This window comes from Pan troglodytes, chromosome 5 (genome assembly GCF_028858775.2).
Source record: "Pan troglodytes isolate AG18354 chromosome 5, NHGRI_mPanTro3-v2.0_pri, whole genome shotgun sequence".
Taxonomy (NCBI): domain Eukaryota; kingdom Metazoa; phylum Chordata; class Mammalia; order Primates; family Hominidae; genus Pan; species Pan troglodytes.
The window spans coordinates 9,732,648-9,744,107 of record NC_072403.2 but is presented as its reverse complement, the minus strand read 5'-3'; the positions used below and the strand labels follow the sequence as shown (position 1 = coordinate 9,744,107).

At 47.8% G+C, this 11,460-nt stretch overlaps 1 long non-coding RNA gene across 1 annotated transcript; it reads left to right on the top strand.

The window, feature by feature from the left end:
- Positions 1-200: 200 nt before the first annotated feature.
- LOC107975038 (uncharacterized) lies at positions 201-11,221 on the top strand. The gene is made up of 3 exons (XR_001718212.4): positions 201-843; positions 8,930-9,169; positions 9,959-11,221. It is a non-coding gene; the product is annotated as an uncharacterized LOC107975038 (long non-coding RNA).
- Positions 11,222-11,460: the final 239 nt, after the last annotated feature.

The window sequence follows — 11,460 nt, the reverse complement described above, 5'->3', positions numbered from 1 at the left end:
TCAACACTGGGCCATAGCCCTAGTCAAAATATGATCCATAGAGCTAAGATGTCGAAACTCAGAAAAAAACACTGCTTAGACTAAGCATTATTTTGATAAAATACTTCTATGTTGGAAAAACCTAGAATTACGAGCATTTCCAAGGGAATGTGTTTACTCCACACTGTGAGTTGCCAGCAGCAGGAGAGAACCACATATTTTCCATGAGGATGAAAGTTCACCTGGATGGAGCCATTTCAACATTCCTACTGACTCAGGGAGATCATCCGAGGAAAGTTCAGATGAGGACACCATAACCCGTGTTCACAAATGGTCAATAAACCCAGATTCGGAGTGTTTAGTAACAGAACTTAGCCTGGAGCGGGTGTAACGTAAGTCAGCAGGTCTGAACCTTAGACTGTCTGGACCACCTCCTCATTGCAGAGGTGGCGATGCTGGGCCTGCCCTGCTCACACGGCTGAAGAGTATCACTGGGAAGGAAGTGGGCTCGTGAGATAATCCAATCCAGTGCTTCCCAGCCTTTAATGAGAAATGGTAAACCAGTGCAAGGAAGAGCACAGATTCTGGAGTCAGATGGCCGTCCAGTGATGGAATTCTGGCTCTGCCACTATCAGCTGTGAGTTGAGCAAGCGCCCTGAAAACTGTGACGTGGAAATTATAACACGTGAGCACAGAGAACAGCACAGAGTGCATTCCACAAATTGTGGCTCTTGGCTGACCCAGACCCAGTGAGAGGCAGCTCTGCCCTGGCCCCAGGCTTCACAGGGCCCCAATCCAGCCCCTACCCACTGGGGTGAGGACATCACCTGGAGCTCATGTGTCTTTCTGTAGACCACATTCCAGGTAACTGGGACCCCAAATTTCCTGCCCAAGTTGCTCTGTTCTCACTTTCAGGTCCTGCATGAAGGGATTCCTTAGGATCTGTCTTCCTGGGGAGCACCACACTGCAGGTGACACCACCCGTGGGCCTGAGGGGTGAAGACAGGCAGCTGTTGTGAGTCATGCATAGAGCTTGGGCATGTGGTCTAAGCAGGCTGAGCCTATGCATGGGAGCCCACTCAGGAGCTGGGGTGAGAAGAGGAGGGGGCAGGCCAGAGGCCAGGAGCGTCCTGCACTGCTACACACTGTGCTGTTAACCTCACAGTGCCCAGAAATTTTACATTTGAACCTTGTCTTCAGGTCATTATGAAGGTATACTTGCAAAGGCAGGAGGATATGGACATATTTATCAGTTTGGCGAGCAACTTTTAAATATTTAAACCTATGGTGCGTGGGCCTCCATGTGCGCTCTTGCCTGGGGCCCCGCAAATGTTAGGGGCACAACTGACTGCTACAATTGTATATGTTTTTCATTGCATCAGCCACTCTATGGAAGATCCCATATTCTACCACGTCGAACATCTGCTCTTTCCCAAGAGTCATATTTACATGGCTTCATTTTTATGAGGAATGAATGAGAAAGTTTTATGGCTTCTAAAAATTTCATTTTTAGAGACAGGGTCTTACTCTGTCACCCAGGCTGGAGTGCAGTGGTATAATCATAGCTCAGTGCATCTTGGAACTCCTGGGTTCAAGCCATCCTCCTGCCTCAGCCTCCTGAAGAGCTGGGATGATAGGTATGCACCAGGCCCTGCTTCTTATATTTATTCTTTAAGGGAAGTTCAAAACAAACGTAAAGAAACAACAGCCTGTGGGCCACTGGACATCAGAGTGTAGTTCATCGGGGCGAAGAGGCTTGTTTTAGAGTCAGTGCGGCCCTCGGAATGGTCACGTTGGCCCCTCAGAAGCAGAAGTTGGTTGATCCCTGTTCCAATGCTCAGCTACTAATGAGCCTCAGCTGCTCCCTCCATCTCAGCTTCTGTGTCTTTCTTTAGATTATTATCAAACACATGTGTTTATTTAGCTTCTCATGTATTTCTTATTTTCTGCCCCGCTTAACAGCTAAGGTGTGCGTTCCTTGAGAGTAGAGGCTATGTCTAATATCTCTGTTTCTGGCATAGAACTGAACACATAAGCATAGCTTAGGAATATTTGTTAACTGGGTCATCAAGGTGTCTGACAGGACGAAGTTTGGTTTCTAACATAGCTTTAGATGTTCTGAATTCTTCTAAAAATAATACATTTGAAAACAACCCTTTATTTCAAACAGTGGTTTATCTCTGACTCTAAAACTGATGGATTTCAAAGTACATGGTTTCTTGACCAGGTTTTTAAGGTTGCTCATTACTCTACAGACACAGTCTTAAAGCGGCTTTCCTCAAGGGCTTGACTCACTAACCTTGCTGAATCTCCATGATGAGTAGAACTCGGTGTATTCATTTTTTAATTGATACATAATAGCTGTACATATTGATGAGGTACGTGTGATATTTTGATTTGTGCATACGATGCTTAATAATCAAATTAGAGTATTTAGGATAACCACCGCTTCAAACATTTCTCATTCTCTGTGTATCCTTGATACAAGTAATTTCTCTTTTAGAAATTCAACCTAAGGAAACCAAGCAGAGTCCACCTTTAAGCCCAGGATGACAGGAGTGACGACATCTGCTTTGACAAGCAGTCATAAAAGTATGTTTTTAAATAAATTCCAGCTTCATGGGAAAATTCTCACAATATAATATTAAACTAAAAAGCAGGATATAAAATTATCTACAGAATATACAGTATAAACCCAAGTGTGTAAGGAACACACACAACTACATCAAGGCAACAGAGTTGCCATTTGTAGTTGTGGAATTCTGAGCACTTTTATTTTCTAATGCATTTTTGTCACATGTGTGAATATATTACAAAAAGTTTTTTCAAAAAATAGGAAATTCCAGCTGGGTACGGTGGCTCATGCCTGTAATCTCAGCACTTTGGGAGGCTAAGGCAGGTGGATCACTTGAGATCAGGAGTTCAAGACCAGCCTGGCCAACATGGTAAAACCCCGTCTCTACTAAAAATACAAAAATTAGCTGGGTGTGGTGGCGCGTGCATGTAATCCCAGCTGCTTGGGAGGCTGAGGCAGGAGAATCACTTGAACCTGGGAGGCGAGGTTGCAGTGAGCCGAGATCACATCACTGCACTCCAGCCTGAGTGACAGAGAGAGACTCTGTCTAAAACAACAACAACAAATAAAAATAGGAAATTCCATGAACAAAATTAAAAGTGAAAAATGACACCAAAGAAAATTTTTGCAAGTGAAAAGTGACACCAAAGAAAAATTTTGCAATATACATGAGTCATAAGGTTGCTGTCACTGATTTATAAAGAACACACATATATCGAAAAGCAAAATATTAACACTTACATAGAAAAATGGTAAAATACCCTGGGACAGAGATCAGCTCTCCACCAAAACCTGCCTCCCTTTCTCTGCAGTCCTGGCCTTATGCTGGGTCAGCCTGCCCAGGACACTATGTTTTCTGTGTCTCTTGGAGTCTGGTGTGAGTTTGAGGTTCAGCTCTCTCCAGTGGATTGTGACAAAAGTGGGGTGCACGAGTTTTATATCTGGCCCCAAACCCTGGTAAGCAGGTTATAAAACAGTTAAATTCCATTTCCAAAACTTAGTATACAGTGCTGTCAGCACTTTACTGATACGAGCTCATTCCATCCTAACAACAACTCCGTGAAGTGGGAGAGGATCTCCCCACTTTAGAGATGAGAAAGCTGAGGCTAGAGACAAAGTTCACTCTGTGGCATGTGGTCTATTTCTGCATAGAAACGACCTGAAATGTGATACACACTAAAACATTACAGTGCTTATTTCTGAATGTTCTGACTACAAATACTGTGGTACATATGTTTTCTTAACAAATGTACAATCTGTAATTATACATGTGAAATTTTTAAATAGTAAAAAAATTTAAATGACAGCAAAATAATTAGAGTTTTATGGACACTAGATTGCACAATTTAAGACAGTCGGCCAGGGCCGGGCACAGTGGCTCACGTCTGTAATCTCAGCACTTTGGGAGGCCGAGGCAGGTGGATCACCTGAGGTCATGAGTTCCAGACCAGCCTGGCCAACATGGTGAAACCCTCTCTCTACTAAAAATGCAAAAATTAGTAGGGCGTGGTGGCGAGCGCCTGTAATCCCAGCAACTTGGGAGGCTGAAGCAGGAGGATTGCTTGAACCCAGGAGACGAATGTTGCAGTGAGCCGAGGTTGCAGCACTGCACTCCAATAACTTTAAGAGGAGTAGATTATATGTAAACCATCCCCATCTCCCTACTTTTTTTGGTAATTCTAAACACAGAAAACACAATTTTGTCTGCCAAAATTGTAACCCAAGTGTATTAGTCCATTCTCACACTGCCGTGACGAAATACCGAGACCAGATAATTTATAAAGAAAAGAGGTTTAGTTGACTCACAGTTCTGCATTGCTGGAGAGACCTCAGGAAACCGACAGTCATGGCAGAAGGCAAAGGAGAAGCATGTACCTTCCTCACCAGGCGGCAGGACAGAGTGAGTGCAAGCGGGGAAAGGCCAGACGCTTCCGAGCCCGTCAGATCTCGTGAGAGCTCACTCACCACCACGAGAACAACATGGGGGAAACCGCCCCCATGATTCAATCACCTCCACCTGGTCCCACCCTTGACCCTTGAGGATTATGGGGATTATAATTTGAGGTGAGATTTGGGTGAGGACACAGAGCCAAACTGTATCCCCAAGTCTGAAAGCTTTGAAAGGAGGACAGAAGGGCTGACAATCACTGGGAGGTCACAATCCACCCTGACCCTTCTGTCTGTCTAAGTGATATGGAACTCTGCCCCGTTTTAAACCATCCTGCCTCCCAAAGGCTCCCACAGTGTCTTAGACACGCAACAGAAGGTGCTCCGAACTGGATATCCCTTGGCATGACGAAGTCAACAGCACCGCTGCCGGTTACAGGGTGACTGTGGTGAACGAACAGTGCCACTGTCACGGGAAAACACTGGGCACCGCTCTGTATGATGGAACGTGACCCTCTGACTCACATCCACCTGTGATGGGGAGGCCTACCTACCTGGGCTGCCCATGCCGGCCGCTGAGCTCGTGACAGATGCACCTATACTAACAAGTTCTAAATCAGCAAACGTTTTCTGTAAAGTGCCAGAGAGTGAATATTTTAGGCTTTCAGGCCATACAGTCTCTGTTGCATCCCTGCCTCGTAGTGTGAGTGTGGTATGGCTGTGTCTCAATAAAACTCTTCTTTTTTTTTTTTTGAGGCAGAGTCTCGCTCTGTCACCTAGGCTGGAGTGCAGTGGTGTGATCTCGGCTCACTACAACCTCCGCCTTCCAGGTTCAAGCAATTCTCCTGCCTCAGACCCCCGAGTAGCTGGGATTACAGGCATGTGCCACCATGCCCGGCCAAATTTTTGTATTTTTAGTAGAAATGGAGTTTCACCGTGTTTGCCAGGATGGTTTTGATCTCCTGAACCTTGTGATCCGCCTGCCTTGGCCTCCCAAAGTGCTGGGATTACAGGCATGAGCCACTGTGTCCGGCCAATAAACTCTTTTTACAGCCGGGCACAGTGGCTTATGCCTGTAATCCCAGCACTTTGTGAGGCAGAGGCAGGCGGATCACCTGAGGTCAGGAGTTCGAGACCAGCCTGACCAACATGGTGAAACCCCATCTCTACTAAAAATATCTTTAAAATTATCCAGGTATGGTGGCACATGCCTGTAATCCCAGCTATTCCGGAGGCTGAGGCAGGAGAATCGCTTGAACCCGGGAGGTTCAAAACAAAAAAACAAAACAAACAAAAACAAAAACTCTTTTTACAAAGACTGGCCCGACAATTCATCCACCTAACCAAAAACCACTTGCACCCCAAAGGCTATTGAAATTTTAAAAACTGGCCAACCCGCCATGGTTTGCCACACTGTGATACACTTGTGCCCTTGCCCTCCAAGGGTGGCACCTGGATCAGCAGCACCAGCCTCTCCTGAGAGCGAGTCAGAAACGCGGAAATCACACCCCTCCCCAGACCTACTGAGTCAAGATGTGCGTTTGAAGAAGATCCCTGGTGATTGGTGTGCACATTACAGTGTGAGAAGTCCCGGCAGAGAGCAGATGCTCAAGCCCAGCTGCTCCTTGGTATCTCCTGGGGAGGTTTAAAAACATACTGATGCCCTGAGATTCTGATTTGGTACTGGGTAGAGTCCAGGCATGGGGATTCTGGAAAGCTTCCAGGATTGTCATATGTGGTCAGAAGTGAGACTAAATAGAGATGGTCACCTGAACACACCCAGTGGTGACTCAATGATGAAAACACTGCCTCTCAGAAAGATGGATAAAACACTCAGCAGCCCTGGCTTGGCTGTCGAGATGCCCATTTGTTTCTACCTTGCCAGGGTGCCGGCCTGCACCCAGCCCCAGGGAGGGGCCCCCTGCCCACTCGTGGTCTCCTGAGCGGGTTCTTGTGTGGCTTTCACAACCAGTCCACGGAGGACAGAGAGTCCTGGGAGCCAGGCCCAGCCACGTGCAGAGCAAGAAGCCAGGTGCTGTCATTTAGCTCCTGGAGACCATGGAAATACTTAGATGTCATTGATCCAGAAAGAATGGATGACTGTGAAGTCAGGACAGATCATGTGATCAGAAAGCTTAACCCTGAATTTCATCACAGAACATATTTATAAAAAGAACAAACATGAAGCTGCTGGACGCCAGATGGAGTTCTTTAGAAATTTCCTGGGAGGAGGGCGGGGGTGGGCAGTCATCACAGCACATGCTGCTGCGGATCTGTTGGGGGGGACCACCAAAGGCGAGGCATCCGTGAGAGCTAAAGATGCATTAGGAAACAGGATGCCACTTGTGCAGACTCTGGCTGTGGCACCGTGAACTGAGGACGGCAACGCACCTTGGTAGTGGTGTGCAAACCTGCTCCCAGGAAGCCTGAGGGTGAACTCCTGGGCAGCCTAGAGAGGTTGGAATCAGGAATCCCTGCTCCTTCTCTCCAACCCAAAATCTGCACCCCCCTCCCGAAAAACTACTGTGCAAGGGTGCAAAGGAAACGCATGGTCCCCCCATTTGCCTTGCGATCACAGCAGCCCCCTTTGTTGCCCCAGCTCCTTCCACACTGGCAGACGGTCTGACCTCTCAGGTCTTCGTCGGCCCAGACACACCTGTGGGCCCTGAAATCAGATGACTAAGCCTCTAACTAAGCTCGCTTAACCATCAGGTCCCATCCACAGATTCGACTTGTGTTTATTTTGGGGAGTCAGCTTTGTTCTTTCACAGATTTTTGGGTGCAGATTTTGGGGTTAAATATTCACACTGTGAATATTTAAAATTTCTGGCCACAGCATCATAATTAGCCCAAAGTGAGGGCTCAGATGTTCATACGTTGGGAGACATCTGGCTTATTATTCCCCAAGTCTGGGGAAGAGGGTGACTTGGAGACTTTGGACAGGAAGTTAGTGTCCGTCCTCTGAAATTGTTTGGCATGGGAAACCGCATCAGAACAAAAAGAGAGGCGATCCTACATTGTATTGTCCAGGGAGGGCTGGCAGGCATACCCTGGGCAGCTCTGGGCAAACCAGACATGTGGTCACTCTACCACACCCTACCATCACGCCACGTCGCCATGTCCTTTGGTAGAATGTTGAGATTCGTTGTGCCTTGTTTGGTCGGGACGAAGTGCATTCGGCATCCATGCAACCTTCACAGCACGTACATTTCTCTAACAGGCCACCGCAGCCTTATTTGATCACATCCGTTGTCTATACAGAAATTACTCCATTTTTCTTCTACATCTTCCTTCTATATAGTTTTGTCTATAAAAAGCTAATGGTAGTGTCAGGCCACTGTCCTTTGCAGGGATGAGGAAGCTCTTCTCACACACAGCTCAGAAAATGATGTACGGCAAAGACCCACGTTGGAGGCCTCTCAGTGTACATTTGTGCTGACGCAAGCTGCCCTTGGGAGCCATTTCGATGGGTAAAAATGCTCGTTTCTAGTGTTTCCAAGATACCATGAACCAGATTGCCTCATGTGGTGAAAAGGGCGGAGTAAATGTCCCCAAATGAACGGTTTTTAAATAATTCTGTAGGGAGATTTGCTGTAGGGAGACTGAATAGCCCAGCTCTTGGTACAAACTGGAGATATGAACCATTTGCAGGCAGGCAAATGTTTACTAGGTTTAAAGAGCAGGAGGTGCAGCTAAACAGCTAGAGAAACACTTGTGTGATATTGCCACTGTGGGGATGCTTCCCTAAAGGAATGATATCTGGGATCATTGATAAAACTGGGAAATTAAAGAGTAAGTTTCATCCATTTATTTGCTATATGGCCTTGATGACAATGCCTCACTTTCCTCATCTGTAGAGTTTGAGTAATAGTAGTATACCCACCCCTGAGGGGTACAATCGGATCATGCACACAGGACTTTCTTGGCACCGGTGCAGGGCACAGGGCACATTGGAAGGGCTTGGTAAATACCAGCTGTTAATAGTGTATCATTTAATGACTTCCTCATGATCGGTCCCTCCAAATGTGTGAGAGTGACACCTGCTTCATCCCTTCCCTGGAGATGCTGTCTGTCTCCAATCACTGAGCCCCTGCGTGTCCGGGAGGTTGGAGAATCCACAGAAATCCTATCCAAGGGGCCTCTTCATTGCTGTGGCTCTGATTGTGCTACCTTGGGGCCTGAGGCCTCTCCTAAGTCACAGACCTGCATCCAGCTCCCTGTGTCGGCCTTCACCCCAGTGTCCCCAGAGAATTCAACATCCGCATATGCCACACTGGCATCATCATTTTTTCTCCCCAGTCTCTGCTCATTCCTGTGGTCTCTGTCCTCACACCTGCTCATTCCTGTGGTCTCTGTCCTCACACCTGCTCGTTCCTGTGGTCTCTGTCAGAGAATGGCGCCCTGGCTTCCCACCACCCTGGCAGGAAAGCTGCATACAAATTGCTTCTACTCACTCTCCCTTTCTCTCTCCCTTGCTTTTCTCATCAGCAGGTCACTGGGTTGCCAGGGGTTCTGCTTCCTCCCACCTGCCTCTTCTAGACTCCCCACCCAGAGCCTTTTAACACTGACTGCCAGTCCAGTGCTGGTATGAGAAACTGGGACTCTGCACACTCTGTGGTCCACGACTCCTGCAGGGTGGGGCTGATGTCACCTTCACAGGACTTCCACCCAAGGCTGCAGCCTTGAGAGGCTTCCTCCTTCCCCGGCCTGCTCCCCACTCTCTCACAGGTAGGTCTCCCCAAGATTAATTCCTTGATAAAGCTCTTGCATGTGAATATATGTCTCAGGGTCTACTTCTGGTGCACCCGACCTCAGGCACCTCACACTCCGAGTAGGCAAGTCTACAAGCCATCGGGTCAGTACCCTCTGTTCTATCTCCACTCCATGAGATCCGCCCCTCTGAAATGTTCTTCCTTGCTTTTCTCGCTGCTGGGCCTACCGATACTCAAGGCCCCTTCCAATGGTGCACCCCAGGAAACCTCTCCCGGTTGGCTCACCCTCCCTCTGACTTCAGCTGAGTGCAACTGGGCTGTGTGCTGTCCCTGACCTGAGGCCCTGGGCATATGGTCCGCACTCAGCACCAGCCCTGCCGTGTCAGGGAGGGAAGGCATGGGTATCCCTCCACCCTACTTGTGTACATAGGTAAGACCATGCTCAATTTACTTTACATCTTCTCTTTGTCAAGCTCCTGGATCATTCCAGTTGCTCAGCAAACCTCTTTTTTCAGCCCTGGTAAGAGTCAGGGCTGAAATTTCCCATGTCCCACTCAGTAAGGCCATGGAGACAGTGAAAACATTGGGGTGCGTTCACGCGGGTTGGTACTGTACCCTGGCCACCCGGCCTCTCCCCAGCCCCCCAGATCTCTCCATGAGCCCACATTTAAAGGGTGACCTTGTCACAGCAGAGAGCTTGGGTACCTGCCCCAGCATCTCAGGAAATGGCCAGTCCAATCCTTCTGTGCACATGCCTGGCATGTTGTTAAATATTTTGTGGCATAAGTTCTATTTGTGTTGATAGTTTCAGGTAAGAACAAACAGAAGTAGCCAGCGTCATTACCGCGGAGATCCCCAGGGCCAGCGCACAGCGACCTGTGCCTCTTGGTCCTTTCCTCACCAAATCAGCCCTGGCGCCCTGGCAGATGAGATTCAGATGCTCAGCACCCCCGCAGCAACAGTGAGGCAGCTCTGGCAATAAGCAAAAATGGTGGGCGGCAGCCTCCTGGAGCGCGCCGGGTCCGTGACAGTAGAGAAAGAAAGCTTTCTACCTAACACCTCCTCTCCTCCAGGACAGTTCGAACAAGTGTGGTCTGGACCCAGAGCATTGGAAGGAGTCTGCTGCCAGCCAAAGGGCAAGCTGTTGCCCCTACCGAGCAGCCCTGCAGAGAGGCTGGAACATCACATGCAGCATTTTTCCAGGTCACGCCAAAGTTGAGATCTTTTTCCAATCAGGGCACAAAGGATTCCTACTTAGTGCTTTAAGAAGGAAATCATCGCTGTTTACCTTCAAATGCAGACACCCTGAGTAATTTCAGGCTGGTTTGGACATGCAGGATTTGAAGCAGAGCACAGCAAAACGGTTGATAGAATTAATCAGGATGTGAATCAGTGCAATTTGTTAGATACTGCAACAATGCCTTTCATGCTAATTTTTAAATGGCAGAGGCCATCAGGGGCTGGTGGGGACCAGTGTTCAGTGTCCTGTTGCTAGGAAGAGAGGGATAACATCATAGTCTGCAGTCCTGGGCAGATGCATTTTGGGGCCTTATATTGGTTGTGCAAATCTCAGCAGGTTTGGCAGGACAGGACTGCTGCTGTCGTCCCCAGCTGTGGAAAGTTAAAGAGATCAAGTAGGCTGGGTGCGGTGGTTCACACCTGTAATCTCAGCACTTTGGGAGGCTGAGGCGGGTGGATCACCTGAGGTCAAGAGTTTGAGACCAGCCTGACCAATATGGTGAAACCCTGTATCTACTAAAAATACAAAAATTAGCCAGGCATGATGGTGCACACCTGTAATCCCAGCTACTCGGGAGGCTGAGGCAGGAGAATCGCTCGAACCCAGGAGGTGGAGGATGCAGTGAGCCAAGATTGTGCCACAGCACTCCAGCCTGGGCAACAAGAGCAAAACTCCATCAAAAAAAAAAAAAAGATAAATTATTCTTGGCTGAATAAAGAATAAAACTCTACACACACACACACACACACACACTTTATGAGAGGCACATGCTCTGAAATTGTGTAAAAATAGTATTAATAAATTGATGTGAATGTGGCTTCAAAAGTAGATGAGTTCAGTTATGAGTTGGAATTTTCTTCCTGTTGGCTGAAGTGGGTTAACTTAAACAAACACCGCTCTTGCAGTAAAGAAAGATCTACATTTCCATCACAGGTAGGCAGCCTTGGATGAGATGAACAAACGCTTCACACATGTCAAGTCTATCAGCATTTAGTCATACATGTAGTTACACATCCTGCTGATTTCATCTCATTTTGTTTTCCTGGAAGGGACCTCGAGCTGCTGCA